At 38.7% G+C, this 25,771-nt stretch overlaps 1 protein-coding gene and 1 non-coding gene across 2 annotated transcripts in view; one reads left to right on the forward strand and one right to left on the reverse strand.

Annotated features, from left to right (window-relative positions):
• ROCK2 (Rho associated coiled-coil containing protein kinase 2) overlaps positions 1-25,771 on the reverse strand; it is a 124,133-nt gene that overhangs the window by 96,359 nt on the left and 2,003 nt on the right. The gene's annotated exons all lie outside the window — the stretch shown is intronic.
• LOC126025195 (U6 spliceosomal RNA) lies at positions 11,600-11,702 on the forward strand. The gene has a single exon (XR_007501238.1). It is a non-coding gene; the product is annotated as a U6 spliceosomal RNA (small nuclear RNA).

The raw sequence follows: 25,771 nt of genomic DNA on the forward strand, positions 1-25,771 counted from the left end.
GCCTTGCGCACGCTAACCTAGGATGAACCATGGTTCGATCCCCCGGCATCCCATATGGCCCCCCAAAACCAGAAGTAATTTCAGAGTGCACAGCCAGGAGTAACCCCTGAGCATCACTGGTTATGGCCCAAAAAAACACAAACAAAAAGGAATACTTAAAGTAAGGGCCGGAGTGATAGCACAGAGGTAGAGTGTTTGCCTTGCACATGGCAACCCAAGATGGACCCAGGTTTGATCCCCAGCATCCCATATGATCTATCACCCCAAGCCTAAAAGGAGCGATTTCTAAGTGCAGAACCAGGGGTATCCCAAGAGTGACACCAGGTTTGATCCCTTTGCCTCCCCCCCAAAAATAAAAACAAATAAAGAATACTTAAAGTAACACATGAATAGTTCCAGACTTCGTTTACTAGTACATTTCTTGGCACCAAACATTTCTTGGCATCAATATAATTTTCAACATAGAGCATACATGAATGTATGATTTATTCGATTCAAGTATACACTGAATTTTACATATTAATGTCCTTGAAAAAATCTTTTCCTTATATAGTATATCCAAAATTCTTTTTCCAACAAAAGGAAAAAGAAAAAATACTAACAAGTCTATATTATGTTTATACTTTACTTATAATTACTATAACAAGACAATTACTAACTAGACTATAGTGCTTAATACATTGATGCTGGCACATACCACAGGTCGCTCATACTTGAATATGGATTAATCAACACAAAATGCAATGCCAGTATCTTAAAGGTAAGCATTTATTCATGTATAAAAATAAAGATTGTGGAGGCACAGTAGATAGGGCATTTGCCTGGCACGTGGCCAACCCGGGACCTAGCCGGGTTCAATCTCAGGCAACCTCTATGCCCCCCCCCAAGCCTTCCAGGAGCACAGAACCAGGATTAATCCCAGTGCCACTAGGTGTGGCCCAAGCCCCCCCCCCCAAAGACTTCATAGTCTCCAAATTTAAATGCCATCAAACCCATTATCTACAGAAAACAAAATACAAACTATATATATTAATTTTGTTTTTCTGGGTATTTTAAATAAAAGGCATACCCATTATGGGGGCCGGAGCAGTGGCACAGCAGTAGGGCATTTGCCTTGCACACGGCTGACCTAGGATGGACCGCGGTTCGATCCCCGGTTTCCCATATGGTCCCCCTAGCCAGAAGTGATTTCTTAGTGCATAGCTAGGAGTAACCCCTGGGGCGTCACCCGGTATGGCCCAAAAAACAAAACAAAACAAAAAAGTCATACCCACCAATGCTGGGAAAGATGGCTGCTCAAGAGGAGAGTCAGATCAGATAGAACTATGTAGAGCTTTATATTTAAGCCTGTGGTTTGAGATGTTACAGGGTCACCAGGCATACACTGAGAATGACTTATGTGTACATGTGTGCGGGGAGTAGGCAGTGATGGGAGTGGGCAACATGCTGTATTAAGGATTGAATTTATAGACTCCATGTGCTTTATACTTGCATACTCTTCCAGTATAATTCTGCTTTTCAGGACTGCTAGTGCGCACACTGTTGAAATCAACTTACAAAAGTTCTGAGAGGCCAGAAAGATAATACAATGGGTAAAAGGTGCTTGTTCTGCATCCCATATGGTCCCCCCCTGAGCACCACGATTCCTGAGTGCAAAGCCAGAAGTAAACCCAGGCAGAAAAAAATGAACACACAAATAAAAAAGTTAGAAAGCCATATCATAACTAAATTTGCCCAATACTCTAGCTCTCATGAATCACTGTTTTTTATTTACCAATAAAGACAGATTCAAATAGTTAAACCATATTGAAGCACATGATAAAGTGAAGCAAATATAATGCTTAACATATGAATGTCTTTCTCCTTAAATAAAGTATATCCAAAATCTTTTGTCCAACAAAAAAGAACTAAAAGAAAAAAGGCAAATAGTGCTTAATGTGTGGATACCGGTGCATACCACCAGTCACTCACTCTTCAATTTGGTTTATTTAACACAAATTACAGCACCAGAGTCTTTCTGTTCATTTTTGTTCTGTTTTTGGCCAAACCCAGTGGTGCTCAGGGGTTACTCTTGGCTCTGCGCTCAGAAATTGCTCCTGGCAGGCTCAGGGGAGCATATAAGATGCTGAAAATCGAATCCGGGACTGTCCTGTGTAAGGCAAATGCCCTACCGCTGTGCTATATAGATCCAGCCCTGCAGCACCAGTGTCTTAAAAGAAATGAATATTGGGGCCGGAGAGATAGCATGGAGATAAGGCATGGTTCAAATCCCGTACAGTCCCCGAGCCTGCCAGGAGCGATTTCTGAGCACAGAGCCAGGAGTAACCCCTGAGCGCTGCCAGGGGTGACCCAAAAACCAAAAAGCAAGAAAAAGAAATATGTTCCCAAAACTATTCTCTTAGTCCAACTTCATAAATATTCTCAGCCACAGGCAAAACCTATGAAAACAGACCATTCATGTGGCAAAGCAGTAATATAATGGTAAGAATCTCCCGTACTTTAGGTTCACAAGACTCCAGAGAGTCTCCAGAGCCTGGCCAGGAGTGACCCCTGAGCACAGAGCTAGGAGTATGCCCGAAGCACTCCAGGGTGTGACACAAAAACAAAAACAAAAAAGAAGATAGTTTATCAAAGTAATAAACTGACAATTGCTATAAGTTAAGAATATAATATTTAAAAAAAGAATATAATATTCATGCCCTAACTGCACACAAGATAGTCAAATAAGGTAAGGGTCTTAAACTCAAGTGGCTTCTAATCTAGTAATTACATTGTTAAATGGCATTTTGAAAATAACTATACTAAGCACTCCTTTAGACCATATTCTTAATAAAATGCATTTCAGAAACTGAACAGATATTGTATCTGCACGATATATCCAATATAACTGTTAGCCATGTGATTATTGGCACTTAAAATAAATCTGTGTAACTTCAGAGCTGAATTTATTTTAGTTCAACTAACATAGTTACATATAAATAATGACTCATATTTATTAAGTGTATGCATAGTTTATAGATAGATAAGATTGTAAGATAGGTCGAAGAGATAGCATAGCAGGGAGTGCATTTGTCAGCACGCACCCACCCCATTAGATCATATAGTCTTCAGAGCCTGCCCGAAGTTATTCTGAGCGCAGAGCCAGGAGTAATGCCTGAGAGTGGTCAAAAATAAATAAATAAAAATATTACAAGGGATGTGACATCATGGTTTTGGTACCAGAGAAATTACAGAAAGAAAGGCAAATAGCTGGCTGCAGGTCCCGATTTGGTCCCTGATACCACATACAGTGCCCTGAGCATAGCCAGGAGTCACTCCTAAGCAGAATGCTTAGGAAATAGCACCTGAGTACTGTCAGATATGGCCCAAATGCCTGCCCTCCTCCACTCCCAAAAATGATTATTACATGGGTGAAATCCTGGGTTCAATCCTTGACACCAAAAAAACTGCGTATAAATATTAAAATTCACTGAAAAATAACCATCTTCAACTATAGCTCTCAAGCTTGAGAAAGTGGCAACATAGGAAAGTATTATAAAAGCAAAAGAGATACTACACATATCCAGTATCAGAGTATGTAGAAGAGGAATACAATACATAGGTTTAAGCACAAAACTAAAAATTGGAATTTATACACTTGTGTATATAATCTAAAAAAATTTTACAGTGCAAGGGGGAAAGTGGTACACTGCCTGCTTTACATACATTAAGTCCAAAATTCATTCCCTAGCACCAAAATTGTTTTTCTTAATTTCCCTAGTTAAATTTACATCCATACTTTATCAATAAAGAGAAAAATCATGTCAGATTTATAAAATAATAAAAATAGCATTAAAGATTCTATAATTTGGCTACTGTGCAAGTAGTCAGGAATGACAAATTCCTCCATAGTACTTCCTGTATTCCAAAAAAGAAAAGACTCAACAAACTAAAAGGTTATACAAACAAGAACCTATTCTCAATAGTTTTGGCATTTGTCACTTTCACTACTGAATTTCTTTTTCAAGTATGCAATCAGTTAGGAAATAACAAGTAAAACAGGTTCTGAAACAACCAGACTTTGAAGATATTTTACCATAACAGATTACAAAAATTAAATTCCTTTAAGAAACATGTGATATGATCATATATTTTAAGTAGTTCTTGAAGCCCAAAAGCTCATGTAATGTTAATGTATTCTGTTATGACTTAATTACATCAGAACTTCAGTTAAATGTAGGCTCAAGCAATAAAATGAAGCAAAACCCTCATAAAAGCATCAAATTTTCTCAATGAATTAAGAGCATTAGAATAAACTAAAAGTGGTTTGTTCTTTAAGCCCAAGCTTTCCCTGGAACACGAATCTTGCTTACTTGTGTCGTTATTTCTTTGCTTACCTATTTCCACTCTCATATTCTCTCCTAACTACACCACTTCTCCCTCCCTCTTCCCTCACATATTTCTAAGTGAGTTTCAAAAAATAAGTTCTTGCTTCACTCCAAACAACTAAATAAAATCGAAATAAATTAATAAAGGTTTTTACTCTAAATGGAAGCATAGTAAATTTAAGCTAATCATAAAGTTTTGCATCAAATTGATGGGACAACAACAAATTATTGAAGGTTTATTTAAGTAGTCTAGGTTCAAGTCTTCAGAGTAACATTCATCTATGTCATATAAACCAATAGTTGGAATTGGCACTAACCTAGAATATATGGTTGTTTTCAACCCTATATTTTCAATAAAGTCTACTGTAACTTCTCATTCTTTATTAACTAATGTAAAGAAACAACTAGTGTAGTCGCTTGTACATGGTATTCATACCTAAGAAATTTTACTAACCAAAAGGTCTTTCAAAATTATGATTGAAAGGTATTAGAAAGGTGTGGATTAGCAAAAAGTATATCCTGGGGTCAGAAAGACTTGAAATGGAGTATGAACTGTCCCACTATTTTAAGTTTAACTTCTAAATTAACATTAAATTAAATTAAACCTAACTTCTAAACCTTTATAAGCTCACTAAGCACTCTATCTTAATGCTACTAACTGAGATGTTCATGTTCTGTCACCTATCACATAATTATGAGGTCAATCACACACACCAAAAGGATCAAACTATTTACAAGAAAACAACCACATCCCAGTACAAAATTCAAGACCATTTAAAGTAATATAAAGATAAATATATATACATATAGCATCCAAAAAAAATAAAATTGGCAGTATATGACAACAATGAAAGAAATTACTATGTAAGCAAAGAAACAGGTAAATTCCACAGAGTAAGTAGAAGGACTGTAGAAGAGATGAGATAGTAAAGGAGGTAAAGACCTTGCCTGGCATGCAACTGACTCCGGTTCAAATCACTTCATGCACGTGGTTTGCCAAACAATGCCAAGGAACACTTCTGAACAATCAAGAACAGACCCTGAAAATTACTTTAGAAAGATTCAGATGAGACATACCACCTTGCATTGTGACCCACCTAAATTTAATCCACAAAATGTCCCTCAAGTCCTGCCAGCAGTGATCCCTGAGTACAGAGCAAGGAATAAGCCCTGAGCTCTGGCAAGTATGTGTAGTGGGGTGGGGGATTTCCTAGGTTGAGGATTACAGACACCAAGATTAAAGAGGCTCAAAGGGTCCTAGTGAAAACAGATCCCCACTAAGAAAATTTCAAGACAATTTGTACTTTTTTTTTTTTTTGGTTTTTGGGCCATACCTGGCGGTGCTCAGGGGTTACTACTGGCTGTCTGCTCAAAAATAACTCCTGGCAGGCACGGGAGACCATATGGGACACCGGGATTCGAACCAACCACCTTTGGTCCTGGATCGGCTGCTTGCAAGGCAAACGCCACTGTGCTATCTCTCCGGGCCCGACAATTTGTACTTAAAATGACAAAATCCAAAGATAGAGACAAATACTAAAAGCAGCAAGATCATAAAAGAAACTTACATACAGAGAAAAGTCCATAAGATGTACAACAGGGAATGAGAGCAGGACAGCAAAGTGCTTGCCTTACACATGGCTGATATGGGCTCAATTCCTAGCACCTCCTGGTCCCTCGACTTGCCAGAAGTGACCCTTGAGCAGAGAACCAGGAATATGACCTGAGCACCACTGGGTGGGGGTGGGGGGAGCCCAATAAAGAACTAAATCCGAAAGATAAAAATCTTGTAGCCATGAGGGGGAAAAAAAAACATGTCATTTAGATGTTATTGAGAAAATGAAATTAATCCAACAAATTAATAAGTGCTCCAAAATACTACCTACCACATAAGAACTACCTGTTTTGTTAATATCATTATTGCTAAGATCTTTAAACTTGGGGCTGGAGAGATAGCATGGAGGTAAGGCGTTTGCCTTTCATGCAGAAAGTCATTGGTTCAAATCCTGGCATCCCATATGATCCCCCAAGCCTGCTAGGAGCGATTTCTGAGCATAGAGCCAGGAGTAACCCCTGAGCGCTGCTGGGTGTGACCCAAAAACCAAAAAAAAAAAAAAAAAACTTTAAACTTTAAGATACAGGAGGAACTGGAGCAATAGCACAGAGGGTAGGGCATTTGCCTTGCATGCAACCAACCTGAGTTTGATCCCAGCATCCCATACAGTCAGTCAGTCCCCTAAGCCTGCCAGGAGTAATTGCTGAATACAAAACCAGGAATAACCTGTGTGCCACCAGTTATGGCCCCAAAACCAAATAAAGACTCAGCATTACAAACATCTCTACTTGATAAGCTAAGTATCAAGTACTTATTCAAAATTTATTTTAATGATCTATTTTCTATCATTTAAAGTTTTATGAGGGGGCCAGAGTGATAGCACAGTGGATAGTGCATTTGCCTTGCATGCAGCCAACCCCGGTTTAATCCCAAGCATCCCATATGGTTCCGAGCCTGACAACAGTAATTTCTGAGTGCAGAACCAAGAGTAATCACTGAGCACAGACAGGTGTGGCCCAAAAACAAACAAAAAATGTAAGGGGCAAGAGCAATAGTAAGTAGGTAGGGCACTTGCCTTGCATAGTGCCTACTTGGGCTCACTCACCAGCATTCTCTATGATCACCAGGACCCACTTGAAGTCGTGAGCCGAGACTGGAGTAATCCATGAGCACCACCAGGTGTAGCCCAAATCTACCACCCATTTTTTAAATTAAAAATAATTAAAAGTTTTATGTCCCAATTTATGTTACCATTTTCCACTGACCAGTTTATACATGTTCCTCAAAAAAAGAACTGCTCACAGAAACATGAAATTACCTGAGTACTTGAAACACTGCAAGAAGAAGATGGAGAAAGTGGAGAGGAAGGTGTAGGAAGAAAGAGAAGAAGAAAGGCAGAGGAAACTGCTCTATGGAAGAAGAAAGAGGAGGAGGACAACCACCACCTTCTTTTTGGGGCCAGAACTATACCTGCCTATAGTACAGCAGGTAAGGCATTTGCCTTGCAGAGCCAACCCAGGATCCTTGGACCATCCCATATAGTCCCCAGAGCCCACCAGGAATGAGTCCTGATTGCAGAGCCAGAAGAAACCCTTCAGCACCACTGGGTATGGCTGAAAAAGCCAAACAAAAATTATTTTCATGAATTCTACAAATTAATTATCCATTACAATTAAATACATAGTTGGACAAGTTTCTGAAAATATCAATCCAATATGTTTGTCCTTCCCATTTCAGAATCTGACTTCAATAACAATAATATAACAATAATAACTATTTCCATGTACTAAGTGTTTGCAATATTTGGAGTGTCTGCACTTGTATTCTAAACAAAAGAATCTGCAAGTAAAATAAGTGGAAATAAGAAAAAGTTACTTCAAATAAAGTCATTTAACATAGTTAAATTTAAATAAAAAGAAAAATAAGTGACAAGAGATAGGATTTTTAAAGTCAGAAGTTGGATCATGAACAATTTCTGTAAGAACCTAATAAAATTTTAAATTTTCCCTGAGTTAATGGGAAAGTCATTTAAACACTTAGAAATAATAGTTATTTAGATTTGCTTAAGCAGTGCAGAAAATGAACTGAAGACTAGAAAAGGCAAGACAATAGTATAAGAAAAGTGATAAGAAGTTGAAGTAGACAATAGTGTGACAAGAAAAAAGTGAAACATTTTTAGGTAAATCAAAAACTGATTGTGTTGATGGAATGTGAGATCAAGGATGAAGAATCCAGACTTCGGGGCGGGGCCGGGCCATGACGCTAGAGGTAAGGTGCCTGCCTGCCTTGCCTGGGCTAGCCTTGAACGGACCGCGGTTCGACCCCCAGGTGTCCCATATGGTCCCCCAAGCCAGGAGCAACTTCTGAGTGCATAGCCAGGAGTAACCCCTGAGCTTTACCGGGTGTGGCCCAAAAGCCAAAAAAAAAAAAAAAAAAAAGAATCCAGACTTCAAATCAAAGTTAGATTATATAGCAGAAACCCACTAAATCTCTGGTCATAGGCAATGAAAATTTGAGAGAAAAGCAGGCAAAATAATGTAGTAAACTGATATTAAAATGTCTGTGGTATATAACCAAGAAGAAATGCTCAATACACAGGTCTGGATTTGTGAGCTAGTTCAAAGGCAAGTTTTCAGATGAAAAACTAAAGGTCATGAACATATGACCTTCAATGGTAAAGTCCTAAAAACAGATACAAAATTAAGAAGAAATCAAAGAATTTGTATGAAATAAGGAAGTTTAGATTAGCAGAGGAAGAGGCAGAAAAGAAACATGAGAAGAAACAGTAAGATGATCTCATTACTGTTGCAGAAATAAAAAAAAAAGAGCACTTTTGACAAAAGTGTCAATAATTCTGAACTACCTAAGTGAAAGGCTATAGTCTCTAAAGAGTGAATAAATAGAAATTTAAGCAAACAAAAAGAAATCTAAGAATCTGTTTTGCTGAAGATGGAGGAGGAAGAAGCTAGAAAGAATTAAGATTTCTTTAGAGATGTATTAGGTGAGACATTTGGCTAAATTTAGCAAGATGAGATCAGAACTAGAGAAAGCTTAGACAGTTAATCAGAAGGGAGAATAAAATCCAAAGCACAATTAAAAATGCAGTCTGAGATAGAATGATGTGCACATCCACTGAAACAGAAGGAAAGGAAGAACAAGCTGTACTGAAAAGATAAACTGGTGAGCCAAGTAATTGGAAATTTAAGGGATCTCCTTTTAATGTCTTCTGTTTGCTCATGAAGTAGAAGGAACATCTGTGGACAATGGTTTTTCTTATGTTTAAAATAGCTTCCTTAGGAAAATAAAAGAATTGCTCAGCTGCTCTGACAGTTCTTACACTGACTATAGACTAAGAATTACTGACCATTAATCTGGGTAGTTTGTGTTTTGTTTTGTTTTCATTCAATCAGTGCTCAACAAACATCTTTTGTGTAGGACTGTAGGTGAAAGAAACAACATGATCCAAATTCCACATTTTTTCCAGGCATGTAAGACAGAAATTAAACAGGACAAGAAAACTGGATTCTGGCAAGAGGCAAGAACAATGGATTCCAGTATATGAAGTGTTCAATAGAACCTTGTGTACTTATCAAGAAAAGGTGAGAAAAGGTGAAATAAATTGCAGAACTTGGGTGTCAATTAATAGGTTAAATATTAGTGTTTAATATTAGAAGCAGGTGAAGTTGATTTAGAGGTTCAGAGTAATTTCATGAAAGTAAATAAATAAACTAAAAATAAAAACCACAGAGATGAAGAAAGTGTCAAGCCAGAGTCCTTTAGTACTCTACTCACAAAGAAACTGCCTGAGAGATAACTAAATGGTCTAGAGCAGTGATGGCTAACCTTTTTGAGCCCGAGTGCCCAAACTGCCGTGCTTAGAATCAATTATATATATTAAACAAAAGTGTCAGTAATTCCGAAAAAATCTTTAAAGCACTTAAGCACCATTACCTAAAATCTGGAAGGTATTAGCCTCCAGATTGCTAATAAGCTAAGATATAAAAGCTCAAAATAAAAAAAAAAATTCATTACATCACTTACTATTATGCTACTTGTATATATTTTTCTACATAATAAAATTTCCCTGATATGCCTAAGTCTAAAATCTACATCTGCAAATACAGCAAAATTTTTAAAACTGAGAGCATTAGTTAATTAATTAGTACAGCTAGTTCACTTTTATATTAATGTCAAATACTTTATCTTGATGTGTGGCTTAAAAAGAACCCAACTAGTACGCTCATTATTATGAGCTGAACTTACAAATCTCAATAGGTTCATTCATTGCCTAGATGCAAAAGGTAACTTTACAGGTTGTTTTTAAATTTTCAAAGCATCTGTTTTAAATATTGGTTTTTACGCTTTTATTTTTTAAGTAGTAAAATATTTTAATTGAAAAGATTTATGTATAAGGGCTGAAGAGATACACGCAGGTAAGGTGTTTGCCTAGCACACTGCCAACCCAGGTTCGATGCATCTCATACGGTCCCAAGAAAAATGACTCCTGAACAGAGAGCCAAGAGTAACCCTGAACACCCCTAGATATAACCCCCCCCCCAAAAAAAACAAAAAGGGGGAGGGGGAGATAAATACACATTATATATTACTATAAAAGGAAATAGTTAAGAAAAAAAAGCCTGGCTTTTTAAGTGGGGAGACTACTCAGTAGAATCTACCAGACTCTGATCTGTATTTGCATCCTATTTTTAAACCACAGAATTGCCTATGGTATCCAAAATCAACCTCATTTTACTAGTTAATTACACAAAGATAAAATTAATTTAAAGACAAAATTAATTTAAAGATTCAAATTGGCGCAGTCTCCTGGCACATTAGCAAAAATCAAAAGCACAAGCAAAATTAACAAGCACATAAAATGGGGCTCAGTACCATGTCATCAGCAAAACGTACTACAATGTCTACAATCAAAAAGAAAAGAAAATACCAAGTATTCTCTAAAGATGTGGAGAAATGGATTCCCTCCAGACACTGCTGTCAAAATGTATAATGGTAAAAACACTGAAGAAAATATTTTATCAGTTTCTTAAAAGTTAAACATAAATTTACCACATGACCTGCCAATCCACTTCTTGAATCTAGCCAAGAGAATTTAAAGTATTTCTACACATATGGAGAATTCATAAACAAAATAATTGTATCTATGTGACAGAACATCATTCACCAATTAAAAAGGAGAAATAAGGGGCTGGAGAGATAGCACAGTGGTAGAGCATTTGCCTTGCATGGCAGCACATCCAGGAAGGATGGTGGTTTGAATCCTGGCATCCCATATGGTCCCATGAGCCTGCCAAGGGCAATTTCTGAGCTCAGAGCCAGGAGTAACCCCTGAGCATCACCAGGTGTGACCTCACCCCAAAAACAAACAAACAAACAAACAAACAAACAAAAAAGGAGAAAGAATGGGGCCGGAGAGATAGCATGGAGGTAAGGTGTTTGCCTTTCATGCAAAAGGTCATTGGTTCGAATCCCTGCATCCCATATGGTCCCCTGTGCCTGCCAGGAGCAATTTCTGAGCGTGGAGCCAGGAGTAACCCCTGAGCACTGCTGGGTGTGACCCCAAAAAAAAAAAAACAAAAAAAAAAAAAGGAGAAAGAATATATGCTAAAACATAATTGGACATCAAAAACAATATACAAGGTAAAAGAATCCAGAACATGTGCTCGCTTCGGCAGCACATATACTAAAATTGAAACGATACAGAGAAGATTAGCATGGCCCCTGCGAATGACACGCAAATTAATGAAGCATTCCATATTAAAAAAAAAAAAAAAGACTCCAGAACAAACAACTACATATTGTATAACTACTTATATGGAGTTTGTTCGGATTCTTTTTTTTTGGGGGGGGCGGGGGCACCCAGTGACTCTCAGGGGTTACTCCTGGCTATGTGCTCAGAATTCACTCCTGGCTTGGGGAATCGAACCACGGTCCACCCTATGTCAGCGCATGCAAAGCAGATGCCTTACAGCTTGTGCCACCACTGTGGAGACAAACATCAAATCAGTAATTGGTTGGACTGGGGTGTCAAAACTGATGGTAAATATGCTCAAGAGTATTTGAAGTAAAATAAGTTGTCATCTTGGTTATACAACTGAATAAATTTACTAATTTGTGCTTTGTAAATTATACCTCAATAAAAAGATTTAGCAAACCTACTAAATAATGACACCTGACTATTTTCAACACCTTTTGACTACTCTTAACTACTTTATAACCATTTGAAACCTAAATTAAAATATTAGTAAAATCACAATACTTTACAGTATTTAAATATATAAAAACAATAATTCAGAAGTAAAGGCAAGGGACTGAGAAAAAAATAATTCATTGTGCACCAAAGCAATATACAATAGGTAGGGCACTTGCCTTGCACGCAGCCAATCCAGGGCTTGATTGCAGCACATGTGGTACCCTAAGTCCCACCAGATGTGATACTTGAACAATGACCCAAGAGTATGTACTGGGCACCACTGGGTGTGGCAAAAAAATCATTCATAGTGACTCAAAATAACACTCCTGACCAAAACCTCATGTCCTACGGCTATGCTTTTCACTTTATTAATAAAGAAATAACAGCTAATATACCATTTTAGAGAACTTAATCCTTTGAACATACCATCAGGATTCCACCTTAATTTATTCATTAAATACTTTTCTACAGTCATCACCTAGATACGAATCTAAAAAGATATAGCTTCATTTAATGAAAAGAAAAGTTGGCACAAAGTAGAAACAGATGACATATGATAAATGACAGGGGCTCTTCACTTAAAGAAAACTGTCTTTACTCCACCAAAACACTGAATAAAATTAGCTTAAAATGTTTCAGCACAGATCCAGAGAGATGCTACTTGCAGGTTCAATTCTTTGTATTACATGGCCTCCTAAGAATTGCAGGGTCTAGTCAGATTTAGTCCCGGAGGTTCCCAAGCACTGCCAGGGTAAACCTGGTGGTCCTCAACATTGCAGAACCCTGCAGTACTGCAAACAGGCCTAAACACCGAATTGCCAGTTCAGATAACTAAGAATTACTAGGGCAGGCACCTAGGTCTCAAGTGTCACTTGGTAGCCACACTCCCTAAAATATCTCAACAAACCTAGAAAATACCTTGTCTGCTTTATTTCCAATTCTACCTCTCAAATCCAACCTCTCTGCATATACAGATGTTTATACATTTTCCTTGCTATACATAACTTACAAATAATACATGAAAGGAACATATATCAATATTTATTGGGGTGATATTTTAAAATCTTCAAGCAGGGATATACTTCTACAAGTTCTATGTCCTGTTACTTAAAGGAATTATTTGTTAGTTCAATCAACAAATATTTACAAGACACAAAAGAAACACAAAAAGAATACATGCCCTAAAAGAGCATGTATTGTTAACTTCCATTACGTAAACTCTAAAACCACGAAGTGTATAAAAAGACAACACTCGTTTATTAAACATTCTTCATCACAATCACCCAGGTAATAAAGATAATGCCAATCCTACCCTAGTGTGTCTTCATGAAAAAGCAGTCAAGTATTAAAAGAGATGGCCTCCTAATTCATTTCATGACATTATAAATAACAAGCATTCCAGAAAGCAGTTCCAAGTCTATACTCTATACTCTCTTTATTAAAAAAGAAAAAAAAAAAAGTAGGGGCCGGCGCGGTGGCGCTAGAGGTAAGGTGTCTGCCTTGCCAGCGCTAGCCTAGGACGGACCGAGGTTCGATTCCCCGGCGTCCCATATGGTCCCCCAAGCCAGGAGCGACTTCTGAGCGCATAGCCAGGAGTAAGCCCTGAGTGTCACTGGGTGTGGCCCAAAAAGCAAAACAAAAAATAATAATAAAAATAAAAAGGAAATAAAAGAAAAAGGGATCACTGGGGTCAGAGCAATAGTACAGTGTTTGGGGTGCCTACTTTGCACACAGCCAACGGGGTTCCATATGGTCCCCCAAGCCATTCAGAAATTCAGAGTGCAGAGCCAGCAAACCCTGATCATGCTAGATGTTCCCCCATGCCCTCAAAAAAAAAAAAGGAAAGAAAGAGAAGAAAAGCTCTTAAGCCAAGAAGATGGCTCAGAGGCATAGTGAATGCTTTGCTCACATGAGTCCTGGGTACAATCCTAAATATCAAATCGTCCCAAAGAGATAGCACAGTGGCGTTTGCCTTTCAAGCAGCCGATCCAGGACCAAAAAGTGGTTGGTTCGAATCCCAGTGTCCCATATGGTCCCCCTGTGCCTGCCAGGAGCTATTTCTGAGCAGACAGCCAGGAGTAACCCCTGAGCATCGCTGGGTGTGGCCCAAAAACCAAAAGATAAATAAATAAATAAATAAATAAATAAATAAATAAATAAATATTTTGTATTACTTTACAGTTAAAAATATGTAAAACTCTTAGAAAGAGAATAAAAGACAATAGTGAATACTAACTACAAAAATTATAAATCACTTTAGATATATGAACAACCCATTGCTTACATGAAAATCCAAAATGAAGCCAACAAAACCATAAAGTCTAATTCTTACACACATTTTCAAAAGATTTTCAATAATGAAATAGAAATAAATTAAATGCATCTTAGTATATCCTTTCTGACAAGAGAAAGAGACAGACAAAGGTAGAGATAATGAATCAGAGATGGGAATACTTGGGGCCCGGAGAGATAGCACAGCAGTGTTTGCCTTGCAAGCAGCCGATCCAGGACCAAAGGTGGTTGGTTCAAATCCCGGTGTCCCATATGGTCCCCTGTGCCTGCCAGGAGCTATTTCTGAGCAGACAGCCAGGAGTAACCCCTGAGCACCGCCGGGTGTGGCCCAAAAACCAAAAAAAAAAAAAAAAAAAAGAGAGAGAGATGGGAATACTAATGTGACCCAGAGAGTAAAATTAAAAAGGGTCACTAAGGTCAACCAACTTCCAAAATTTATAAATCCTATAATCTAAACATTTTAGAAACAGGGAATAAAGGGCCGGAGAGATAGCATGGAGGCAAGACTTTTGCCTTTCATGCAGAAGGTTGGTGGTTCGAATCCTGGCATCCCATATGGTCCCCCGTGCCTGCCAGTAGCAATTTCTGAGCATAGAGCCAGGAGTAACCCCTGAGCTCTGCCGGGTGTGGCCCAAAAGCCAAAAAAAAAAAGAAAAGAAACGGAATAAAAAAAATAAGAGAGGCAACCAGGGTTCGATCCATGGTAACTATATATGGTCCTAGAGCACACCTGGAGTACTTCCTGAGTGCCGAGCCAGCATCTATCTGTGTGCCCAATACCCCAACAGAAAAAGAAAAAATAAGAATTCCTCCAAACTAGAATAGAAAGTGAGAAGAAATAATTTTAGTAGAGTTCCAAATGTCATCATGATTGTACATCAATTTAAACAATTCCATTAGCTAACTACCAAGTGGTAAGAATAAAATCTTTACTTACTTTGCTTCTCCCCCAATGTTTTAAGAACCTGAATCATTGATATTCTTCAGTTTATTTTTATTTTCCCTTATAACTGCTTGTATATACTTGGGTGGGGAAAGGTATATTCTCAGTGTTCATTTTGGGACCATAGCCAGCAGTGTTCTGGGCTTACTCCTGGTCCTCTGCTCAGTAGTACACCAATGCCACTTTTTTTTTTTTTTTGGTTTTTGGGTCACACCCGGTGGTGCTCAGGGGTTACTCCTGGCTGTCTGCTCAGAAATAGCTCCTGGCAGGCACGGGGGACCATATGGGACACCGGGATTCGAACCAACCACCTTTGGTCCTAGATTGGCTGCTTGCAAGGCAAACACTGCTGTGCTATCTCTCCGGGCCCCACCAATGCCACTTTATATCAAAATTCCATAAAATTGTATCTAAAACAATTACCCAATTACCCATGCATCACAGGGTGAGACCTTGGAGACTCCTGAGCACCACCCAAGTGGTCCCCAAACATAGTTGCAGTGATTCTTGTGTTTTCCCACCTTTTGGGATATAGGCGGTATGTAGTTCTTAGTCCTTAGAATTGAGCCATCTGCCCTTGGAAGGATTACGATGCTCCTGCTTGGGAGGGTCCTCCCACACACACACAAAAAAGCAAAGTATGACAGATTAGTGTTAAACAATGATTAACTGTCAAACTACATGAGTCCCTTGCATTTCTGCCTTTCCTATTCTCTAAATTTTCTACAATAAGTACATATCATAGTTATAATTAAAGATGACAAATCTTTCTTCACGTCAAAGAATAAATCTAAATTTTTCTGTCTCAACCATGACAGTTTGCTCTTGCCCTTCAGATTAAAGTATAAAACTAAAAAAAAATTTTTTTAAAGGAATCAAGAATTTCAATAGGTCATGACTTAAGCAACAGACACATAACTATTTGATATAGTTACTAAAGGTGGTAGAAATGCAAATAAAAACTTCTCTTATCAGTATGGTATTTTCAACAAAAAAGTCATGGGAATAAAGGGAAATTGAAAAATATTTTTAAAAACTCTGCTAGTGATGGCAATGTGGTTCAGCAGGGAAGTACTTGCCTTGCCTGTATGAAACTCTGGGTTTGAATCTTAGCACCACAAAAGAGGAAAAGAGAAGCTGGTAAGAACAGTCACACTACATTGCATACTTAAAAATCATAGAGTGGGGCCGGAGAGATAGCACAGCAGTAGAGTGTTTGCCTTGCACGCAGCCAATCCAGGAGGGACAGTGGTTCAAATCCCGGCATCTCATATGGTCCCCCATGCCTACCACGAGCGATTTCAACCCCTGAGCACTGCTGAGTGTGGCCCAAAAACCAAAAACCAAAAAAAGAATAAGAAGAGTGACACAGGTGAAGGGATTGGTGCTGGAACAATTTAAGCCTGAAAATCAATTATAAATATCTTTGTAACTTTGTTACCTATGGCGATTCAAAAAAAAAAAAAAAGCCACAAAGAAAGCAAATTCCTAAATGCTCTCACTATAAAAAGTTATGATTAAAAAGTGTTAACTTCGGGCCCGGAGAGATAGCACAGCGGTGTTTGCCTTGAAAGCAGCTGATCCAGGACCAAAGGTGGTTGGTTCAAATCCCGGTGTCCCATATGGTCCCCCGTGCCTGCCAGGAGCTATTTCTGAGCAGACAGCCAGGAGTAACCCCTGAGCACCGCCGGGTGTGGCCCAAAAACCAAAAAAAAAAAGTGTTAACTTCACTGCAGTAAGCATTTGGCAATTACACATATATTTTATACACCATAAACACATCTAGCATTACATGTCAATGTATCTTTAATAAAACTGGGTAGAACATTGGCACGTTTAGTTCAACATAACTAGGTATGAGAAATGCAAGAATAATAAACATTCTTGACCCAACTTACACCATACAAAGCAAAAAAAAAAAAAAAAAAAAAGTTTAACATATACCCAAAAACTAAGTGCCAATATTTAGCTATATAGCCTATAGAAAAAAAGCAGAAGAAGTGGGCCCGGAGAGATAGCACAGCGGCGTTTGCCTTGCAAGCAGCCGATCCAGGACCAAAGGTGGTTGGTTCGAATCCCGGTGTCCCATATGGTCCCCCGTGCCTGCCAGGAGCTATTTCTGAGCAGCCAGGAGTAACTCCTGAGCACCGCCGGGTGTGACCCAAAAACCAAAAAAAAAAAGCAGAAGAGTCATCTTTGTGTTATGGGAATAGGCAATAGTTTTTTTTGAGGGGAATAACAACTAAGAAGGCTGATTATAGAAAAATAAATATGCCACCATAAGGGGAAAATTAATATCTGACAACAAGCTGGTATCTAGGGTATATAAAGAACTTTTTTTGTTTTGTTTTGTTTTTGGGTCCCACCCGGCAGTGCTCAGGGGTTACTCCTGGCTCTATACTCAGAAATCGCTCCTGGCAGGGTGGGAGGAACATATGGGATGCCAGGATTCAAACCACCGACCTTCTGCATGCAAGGCAAATGCCCTACCTCCATGCTATCTCTCCGGCCCCAAGGTATATAAAGAACTTTTAAAACTCAGGTCAGGGTTATAACTCAAAGGGCTAGAGCACACACTTTGTATGTGGGATTCTCCAGCATCTCATGCCCTCCCCATCCCAAGTATAAGGAGTGGCCCAAAAACAAACAAAAGATGTAGAACTTTATAATAAAAATAACCCAGTTTTTGAAATGGATTAAATGCTTCATAAAGGAAACTACACAAATAGTCCTTTAGTGCAAGTACATTGTTACTCATTGAAGAATGCATACCACAATGAGATACCACTTCCCTCCAGCAGAATAGCTAGAAATTAAAAGCCTAAGTCTTGAGTAACTGGAATGTTCATACTTAAACAGGCTAAAGCACGTTGTGTACGTAGGAGACCTGGGTTTGATCCCAAGTACTTTATGGTCCCCTTAGCACCTCTAGGATTGACCCTGCCAGATGTGCGTGAGCACTGCCAGGTGTGACCCAAGATAGGCAGTAAATTAAGTGAAAATTGAAATTTATCTCTGGGCCCAGAGAAATAACTCAATAGCCTCCTTACAAGCTTATGACTAAGAGTTCGGGACTGGAGAGATAGCACAGCAGTAACGAGTTTGCCTTGCAAGCAGCCGATCCAGGATGGACGGTGGTTCGAATCCCGGCATCCCATATGGTCCCCCAAGCCTTCCAGGAGCGATTTTTGAGCACAGTACCAGGAATAACCCCTGAGTGCCACTGGGTGTAACCCAAAAACCAAAAGCTAAAAGGAAAAAAAAAAAAAAAAAAGGACTAAGAGTTCAATCTGCAATGCCACAAGAACCAAGCTTGTTCCCTGACTGTACTTTTGAACCTCTCTGATTGCAACTGAAACGAGCAAGTTCTGGCCATATATACCAAAACGAAATATATGGCAAGCACTACAGCAAAAGGTTACAACTCCTACAAGAAAAACTAAAAAGTATGTACTATGATCGAGAAGTGCAACCTGCAGTGAGTGTCAGTGAGAGCACTTTGCCCTCTAGACAAGCACTACAATTAAAGAGTGTGATGATTCCTAGTGAGCACTTGTACAAGTACCACTAGTAAAGGAAAGCAATTATTGAAAGAACCTCAACAAATACTTTTTAGATGTATTGCTGCAACATTTTTTAAAAGGGTAGAATGAAAAGTGAAAATTGTTAATAAGGAAAAAAATGAATATTGCAATTTAAAAAAAAGTAAGCAAAAATTTATGAGCGCTACTCACAAGTAACATACAACTCTCAGAAAGCACCACAACTGAAGTTCAAGCCCTAAGGTCATGAGTATGCATTACCTGGATTACCACAACATCAGCAACACGGAAAGGAAGATGAGTTGGGAGATTAAAATAAAAAAAGTTTAAGGAGCTGGAGAGAGAGTACAGTGGGCAAAGCCTTGTATGTGTCCAACCCTGGTTCAATTCCTGGAATCCCATACAGTCTCTCGAGTACTGCCAGGACTAACTCCTGAGTGAAGAGCCTGGAGTGATCCCTGACTATTGACAGGTGTGACCCAAAAACTAAAATAAAAAAGCAAATTAAATCTAAAAATAAATTCTCACAAATACAAGCAAGGTTTATTAAGAGTAATATTATACTCGGGGCCGGAGCAATGGCGCAACAGTAGGGCATTTGACTTGCATGCAGCTGACTCAGGACGAACCGCAGCGTCCCATGTGGGCCCCCCCCAAGCCAGGAGCGATTTCCGAGTGTATAGCCAGGAGTAACCCCCTGAGTGTCACCGGGTGTGCCCCCCAAAAAAAAAGTAATATTATACAATACAAACAACCAAAAATTTATATCAACACAGGAATCCATCCATTAACAAAAAAATGGCTAACAGGGGCCGGGCAGTGGCGCTAAAGGTAAGGTGCCTGCCTTGCCTGCGCTAGCCTTGAACGGACCGCGGTTCGATTCCCCCGGTGTCCCATATGGTCCCCCAAGCCAGGAGCAACTTCTGAGCACATAGCCAGGAGTAACCCCTGAGCGTTACCGGGTGTGGCCCAAAAACCAAAAAAAAAAAAAAAAAAAAAGGCTAACAAATTGTGGTCTATACATATATAGAATACAACTCACTGGGGCTTTTATTATTATTATTATTATTATTATTATTATTATTATTATTATTATTATTAATTAACTATTGGTACAGCAAGACACAAATGAATCTCAAAAACTATTCTGATATCTGATTTAGAAATGTGTTACTTCTGGGGCTGGAGAGATAGCAAAGTGGGTAGGTCATTTGCCGTGTATGTGGCGGACCTGGGTTCAATCCCCAGAATCTCATATGGTTCTCCCAAGCCTGCCCAGGAGTGATTTCCAAGCACAGAGCCAGGAGTAACCACCGGTGACCCAAAACCAAAAATAAACAAATAAATATGCGTTATTTCGATTTTTTAAAAAATTGTTTTTAGGGGCCAGAGAGATAGCACAGCGGTAGGGCATTTGCCTTGCACGTAGCCGATCCAGGACAGACCTGGATTCGATTCCTGCCATCCCATAAGGTCCCCGAGCCTGCCAGGAGCAACTTTTGAGCGTGGAGCCAGGAGTAACCTCTCAGAGTGGTTGGTGTGCCCCCCCCCCAAAAAAGAAAAGAAATTGTTTTTGTTTTTATTTTTTGGAGGGAGTCATACCCAGCTATCCTCAGACTCTACTGGGTTTACACTCAGGAATCACTCCTAATGATGCTGGAGGAACCATATAGTGCACCAAGGATTGAACTAAGTTCAGTCCTGTGCAAGGCAAATTAGTCTTACCTAACTGTACTTTCTCTCCAGCCTCTCACCTCCCAGAAAAAAACATTTTAAATAACTATGCTCAGGAGCCTGGGAGATAGCTCATGAATCAGACACAAGCAAAGACTGAGTTTATATCCTAGCAACACATGCCCTCCTCATCCCCCTCACACCCCCAGAGTACTACCTGGTGGGCCAGCTCACAGTATACTATTGGGCCCAAGGAACACCACTTCACTAGGCCTTGCTTGAATTTTTGGCCCAGCTGATAGAGTAGTGATGGGAATGGTCCCAGAGCCCTTGAACACTATGTAGGAGACCTTTTCTATAAAATAAACTGTGAGGCCAGAGTGATAGTACAGCAGGTAGGGCACTTACCTTGCATTCAGCCAACCAAAGTTTGATCCCTGGTACTCTATAGGACACTCAAGAGACCGTGAGGAGTGATCCCAGAGTATAGAGCCAACAGTAAGCGCTGAGCAAAGCAAGTAGGGGGGCTCAGGTTCAAAATAAAATAAATTTAATTTAATTTAAAAATAAAAATAAGCTATGCTAAGATAAGAAACCAGATAAAAAGAAGACATATATTGGGGGCTGGAGCAATAACACAACAGGTAGAGCATTTATTTGCCTTGCACCTGGCAGACCCTGGTGTCCCATATGGTCCCCAGAGCCCGTCAGGAGAGATTCCTGAGCACAAGTCAGGAGTAACTTAAGTGCTGCCGGGAGTGGCCCAAAAATCAAAAACAAAACAAGACGGTTTATATAGGATTCTGTTTATACATATTGAATTCTAAAAGCAGTAAAAAAGTAAACTGGGGGGCCCAGAGAGATAGCACAGCGGTGTTTGCCTTGCAAGCAGCCGATCCAGGACCAAAGGTGGTTGGTTCGAATCCCGGTGTCCCATATGGTCCCCCGTGCCTGCCAGGAGCTATTTCTGAGCAGACAGCCAGGAGTAACCCCTGAGCACTGCCGGGTGTGACCCAAAAACAAAAAAACAAAAAACAAAAAAAGTAAACTGGGAAGAGCAGGGAGAGAAGATTGATTCTAAAAAAATGAAGTGTGGAATTCACTGAAAATACATGAGGCAGATGTTCAATCTTTGATAAAAATTTGCATTATATTGGGTATGTGTCAAAACTCATTAATGGGATACTTAAAATTTATATATTTCAGTGTATGTTAATTTATTCTTTGTTTTTGGTAAACATCCAGTGGTGCTTAAAGACTACTCCTTGAAAAATGCTCAGAGGTCTGTCTCAGAGACCAAGCAGTGTCAGGGATTAAATCTAGCCATGTTCCAGCCCTTTAAGCTACCACCCAGCACCTAAATTAAGCAGCAGCAACAATAGTAAGACACACAATCAGCAGGCTAGTATTTGAGCAATGATTTCATGTATTTTTATGCTTCACACTCACATCTGCATATCATATTCTCTTACTGTTTGGAATATTTAGAAATTAAAAGTGAAAAAGGAAGGGCCAGAAAGATAGCTCAAAGAACTAAAGTGAATACATGGCATGCAGAAGTACTAGGTTCAATTCCTAGTCTACATAAATCATTGGGCACTTGCTTTAGCCCTGGAGATTCCTAGTACTATAGTGGGCACCCCCAACACACACATATAAACACAATCCCCCCAAAAAAGGAAAATGAGAGCAATCTCATTAGAACACAAACCCTCCAAAAAGTTTAGATTTCAGATAGCATTACATTATTTGTAAGCTGAGGGAAGGGACGGCAGCACGACACACACCCATTCAGTACACAGGGGCTCTCTGTTCAGGAGTCATGTTCAAAGAAACATGTGATGCTAGGAATTGAAACAGGTCAGTTGCATGTGGGGTAAGCATCTTACCCTCTGTACTTTTTCTCTCCACTCCCTATAACTAAAATGTGTATTTCTTTACTTATTCTACACTTGCAAAGTGGTTCTAAATTAGAATTAGTTTAAGTTTCAAAATGGCAATGAAGTACATAAAATATACTCCTTAAAATCCTCAGGAACCTGACCAGCACTCTGAAACCAAATACAATATTCTCTCAGAGAAAAACTACTACTATCCACAGCAAAAGTGATGGGGTGATTATATCCATCATGCAAATTCTAACAAAAATTTAGTTTTCAGAGCTTGTTATATATCAAAATTGTAGGTGAGGGACTGCAAACCCATATTTTCTAAAAGGTTGAAGCGTACCAAGTTAGTAAGTTCTATGCAATGCTTTTTAAATCTCACTAGCAAACTCATTTTCACTAAAGATTTCCTGACTGCCAAAAAAGGTTCTATAGTGATCTTAGAATCAGGCATGTTGCTCAGTAGTAAATGCAAAGCATTTGTGAGTCCTCCTTTAAATCCTTGACATGATTTAAAAAAAAAAAAGTTTAAACACCTAATTTCACTTGTACTATAAATGGCCAGACTTTATTTCACAAAAGAAAGAAACATGTATAGTGGTGGAGAGAAATACAGGAATTGAAGCTCATGTCCTGCTATGGTCGACCCTAACTTAGATCCGTAGCAACACATGGTCTCCCAGCATCACCAGGTGGAGCCTTGAATCCTCCCACCTTAGCACTGCACTGTGTGTTCTGGCATAATCTCCAGGCTCTAAAGGGGCTAAACAGCACAGCATCCTCAGACTCTGCACTCAACTGCTGGCGCTAGGTTGGCCAAGCATTGCTAGAAGGAGCCAGACCTCCAGGACACTGCTTGAGACACCAACACTACCCTCAAAAAAGAAAAACCCAAAGGGAAAAATAACTGTGCATAAAACAACTCTACAATGTTTATCCTATTTTTATATAATATTTATAACTTCAAACAGAAAGGAAATCAATACATACTTTAACAAAGCATATAACTAATACCAAGATGAAAAAGCAGTATTATTTCATAAAACTGACAGGTATAATGAATCAACCAGGAAAGCCTTAGTATCTGTCACTGAAAACTGTTAATTACCTATCAACAGCAGTCTTTTTATTACTGCAGGGGTTTATTTTGAGAAGGGGGCACTCTGCTGTAATGGGGAAATACTCCCATCTCAGGGATCCAGGGCTACTCTCAGTAGAGTTAGTAGGACCTTCTGGTGCTAGGGATATAACCTGGGTTGCTGCATACAAAACAAGAACTCCAGCTCTTTGAGTTATTTCCTGAGCATTCAATATCAGTCTTGAGTAAATAGTAAGAGCCTAAATGTGAGTCGTAGGTTTGTAACTATTTACTCTTTTAAACAGTAAAACAAAATCTTAAAGCACTGATGTTTAGAAAGACATGTCCCCAATAAAACACTAAGACACATTATCTTTTATTTTGTTTTGGCTCTTGATTTTGGGACCACATCAGACTGTTTATTCCTGGCTCGATATCTATGCTCAGGGATCACTCCTGCTGGTACTCAGGGGGCAATATGTGGTACCAGGGATCAGCCCTGGGTCAATAGCATGCAAGGCACGTGCCTGAACTCCTGCAATATCTTCTGACCCCTAAAATACAAACCATTTCGCCATAATATTTAAGTAAGCATTGTGAAAAATGTATCCAACAAAACATTAGTATTCATTCAAAAGTTTCAAATACTGCAAAGCCTCCTATACAAGATCCTCCATATATATATATATATATATATATATATATATATACATACACACACATATATATACATACACACACATATATACATATATATAAAAGCTATAGAAACAAGTCTCCCTCAAAACTATCCTTTAAAGGTTTTAATAATGCCAGAATAATATATATATTATATATAATAAAATATATATCCTCGTCATATTAATTTAAGGACCTAATAAAAACAGCAAGCCTCAGCAGAGAAAAATACTAAGAATCTACACCACTATAATCTAGAAATCCAGCTCTAACTATTCTTGATGCTGCCAGCAAATTCAAAGAGTAACTCCACTTATTTAAAATTATGTACCTGGGCTCAATACCCAAAAAAATAATTAAGAAAACAGTAATAGAAAGAAATAGTTGCAATATGTAAAACAATTAACATAAAAATGCTAACAGAGCAAAGATGTTACATAAATTTAATGAGCACTATCATGAATCAAGCACTAAACCAAGTACTTTACAAGCCATCTCATTTTTTTCCTTCAAATCTTCCTTTTAGCCTTGTCTACTGAAAAATAATTTTAATTTCTGTTATCCTTCATCTCACTTTTGTCTCTGGAAGTATATGCCCTTTATGTTATGGGGGTGCAAAGGGCGGACATGCACACCCAGAGGAGCACAGAGCTTATTTCTGATTTTGAATTCAGGGATCACTGCCATGGACTCAGAGGAGCTAGGGACCGAACCCCAGTCAGTACCATAACAAGGGCAAAGCACCTTTCCACTATACACTTTAAGTGATACTTTGTGAAATCCTGAATAAAGTAACTTAGACTCATGACTTTTTCTTAGACTATACTTTGTTAAACAAATAACTCTATTAGCGGAGTTTCCGTAGTGCAGTGGTTATCACTGTTCGCCTCACAAATAACTCTATAGGTCATAGGAAAACAAAAAGAAAAGTGTCAGATGCAATAAACCAATGATGAATTTTTAACATCCAGGCTCAACGTATGATTTCAAATCTTTACATGTTATCAACCATAATTCATCTATATTACAAGAAATGCTTTTTATAACACAGTTAAAGATGAATTCATAGCTTTCTTTTGGAAGGAAGAAAAAGATCTAGAATAGACACTTCAATGTCTATAATAATGCAATCAAATGTTAAGCATTTGCTAAGGGGTCAGAGTAGTAAATCTTGCATTTTATGTATGTTATCCCAATTTTATAAAATTAACTTATTCTACTGTCTCATACAAGGAAATACGTAATTTTAAACCAAGTTACTAGAACATGGTTTTAAAAACGATTTTCAGCTCATCAATTTGGAACTGAAGCACCAGTAATCTCACTTCCAAGAAAAAAGGGACCATTTTGACACATTAAGATTTGCTGCAACTCAAAACCATGTATTTAATCAACTAAAAATAGCAGTAACAAATTCTGTTCACTCAGCAGCAATTGATGGCAATCCCTCATGTCAGTAATGTCATTTTAATAAAAATGTCAAGTGTCTTGACTCCAACAGGCGCAAAATAAATGAATAATTCTAGGTATTTACTGATAAGATTG

Source organism: Suncus etruscus, chromosome 12 (assembly GCF_024139225.1).
Source record: "Suncus etruscus isolate mSunEtr1 chromosome 12, mSunEtr1.pri.cur, whole genome shotgun sequence".
In the NCBI taxonomy this organism is placed as follows: Eukaryota; Metazoa; Chordata; class Mammalia; order Eulipotyphla; family Soricidae; genus Suncus; species Suncus etruscus.